Source organism: Helobdella robusta (genome assembly GCF_000326865.2).
Source record: "Helobdella robusta unplaced genomic scaffold HELROscaffold_60, whole genome shotgun sequence".
NCBI lineage: Eukaryota > Metazoa > Annelida > Clitellata > Rhynchobdellida > Glossiphoniidae > Helobdella > Helobdella robusta.
Window position 1 is genome coordinate 784,136 of NW_008705331.1, and position 3,056 is coordinate 787,191.

Here is a 3,056-nt window from a genome sequence, read left to right on the forward strand (position 1 = left end):
GTGTACGTACGTGAATGCATGTTTGTTTGTGTACCTACACGTTTGTTCGTGTACATGTTCAACCTTGTTTGATTGGTTTACGTAGGTTAATCACATTGAACATACAAAATATTTCATTGCTTGCGTCTGCACTTGCTTTAGTATCAATGTACAGTGCCATGTTTTGGCGTGTATGCAGCACTTACACACACACAAACACACACACAAACACACACACACCTATACATGTATGTATCTATATCTGTACATATATTATATATATATATATATATATTATATAGGAAAGTGTACAGTAAAACGTAGAAGATAATTTGGAAAAGCAGGTGGAGGTGTTTTATGGCTTTCCAATGTTAATTATTCGCTTAGTTCTCATTATTTCAGAACATAAAGTCAAAATAAACTAAAGTACACGTGTACTGGCGCCAGTACACGTGTACTTATGCATCTATAGTGAAATGTTACTTGTTTGCTGACGGATTTGTGAGTGCACTAGTTGATACAATTGTACCGAAGTAGAGCGTTCTTGTGTGCTTATAAGCGCTCGAGTGCATGTCAATTGCAAATTTTGTCTTGTTATTAGGCTGAACATGCAACTCTTGCGTGTTCTCTTATTTGGTTCGTTCGTTTGTTCGTTTGTTCGTTTGTTTACTGGTTTGTCTGTTTGTATGTTTGTTTGCATTTTTATTGACATTTTTCTTCAAAATGTCACGCGAAGTGGCGCTCTGCAGAATTTCTTGAGGATTGCTTTGAAATGAAAAATAAAAGAAAATCTTTTTATTGTCCATCGAATACAATTCAATTTATTCCGACTGGGTTTCATGCTTGCATCCAAACATACAAACACCCAAACCTTCAAACATTAAGACACCCAGACATCCAAACACCCAAACATACAGACATCCAGACATCCAAACATCCAGACATCTAAACATCTAGACATCAGCTCTTTCATCAAATGCACAACACAAGAGCGACAAATTTCCAGAAACCAAACAAAACTAATTTAAACCTCTTCGATAATCTTTCAAAATTGACTTGAACACTTTTTAGACTCATTCAAAATTAACATACCCCAAAACGCACTCTTCTCATTCAACTTTGAAGAATTTTTCATCAATCAAATTCAACTTTACTTTTTTAGTATTCGATATAAAAACATACTATGACTATGTCAGATCATTAATTAGAATCATAAGTACCTTTAAGTAACATTATAAGAACTGTTATGTAATGCTTCAGCTACTTATATCTAACTTTGTTGGCACTGATGAATAATTTTGCGTTGAGTACCAGTAGGTAGAAATGTTTTAAGTACTAGAATGCAGCGATAGTTTTACTTCAGAAGCAATCAAAGATACTTTAGCCGTACAAAAGTAGTGACGATATTTTTAATTACGAAACATCTACTACATGCCTTTCATGAGGACCATCAAAGTGACTAATTAGTACGAAATATTTTAGAAAAATGCCTCACTTAGATATCAATTCAAAATAAATGAAGCTTATAAATGGAGAAAAAAATATATTTAACACGTTTATGAATAGACATTGAGTATGTGTGCTTGCATGTGTGTATATGTGAGTGTATGCGTGTGTATTTGCGTGTGTGTGTATGCGTGTGTATTTGCATGTGTGTGTGTTTGCATGTGTGTGAGTGTATATATATATATATATATATGTGTGTGTGTGTGTGAGTGTATGCATGTATTTCAGTTTTTCGAGTTCTAGCAAATACCAATAAAATAACGCTGCAATGTAACGTATTACACAATGTATGTGTGTATGTATGTATGTGTATGTATATGTATATCTGTGTGTGTGTAGGTGTGCGTGAGTGTGTGTGTGTGTGTGTGTGTGTGCGTGTCTTTAGACATACTATGTTGGGACGTTTGATTGACTGACAATTGAAGCGAGTACGTTGGCGTCATTTTTATAGTGGTAATTATTTCATACGTCATTCCAATTTACGATGGATGGATGAATGGAAGGATGAATGGAAGGATGGATGGATGAATGGAAGGATGGATGAATTGATGAATGGAAGGATGGAAGGATGAATGGATGGATTAGTGAATGAATAAATGATCGAACATTTGAACTCTTGGACGGATGAATAGATTGATTGATTGATTAATTGATTGATTGAATTATTGATTGAATTATTGATTAATTGGTTGATTGATTGACAAATGAATAAAGGAATAATTTAAAAAAATGAATAAATGAGCTAATGAATGAACGAATGAATGATAGTTATGAAAATTTTGATAATAAATTTAATGTTTTCAATGATGGTGGTGATGATGAAGACGACGACGATGATGATGAAGACGACGACTACGACGATGATAATGATGAAAATCTTCTTCTTTAAAATAAATTTCAGAAAAAAAAACTAACCAACAAAGAAAGTAAAAATAAATTGAAGGGAGACAACTTTAAAAAAATGACATCACGATGAAAGTGATAAAAATAATGATGACGTCATTTTGAAAAATGGCAGTGAATGACGGTGCTGGTGATGATGATGACGATGATGTTGTTGATGATGATGATGTGGTTGTTGTTAGCGGTGATGGTAACGATCATTAAAATTAAAAAGATTTCAAAGAAATTACTGTCAGTTAAGATGATTAGCATGGTAACAATAAAATGGTGACAATAACGTTTAAGGATTAATATGCGTGTATGTGTATGTGCGCGTGTGTGTATGTGTATGTGCGCGTGTGTGTGTGCGTGTGTATGTGCATATATGTTTGTGTGTATGTGTTCGTGTATGTGCACGCGTGTGCGTGTGTGTCTTTATTGCCTCTTTCTAATAGTTATAATTGGGCTTTCATAAGAATTGCGTGCCTTGACAAAACTTAGCGCAAATCTATGCAAGCACACACGTGTAAGCTTGTATACGCACATACATATGAAGGTATTTAGGTAGACGTGACGTTTTTACTATCATCTTTATAAATTTGTGTTAGTATGTATTTGGTGTGTGTGTTGTCTGGTGTATATAGTGTTCGTGTGTGTGTGTGTGCGTGTGTGGTGTGAGTGTGATTATA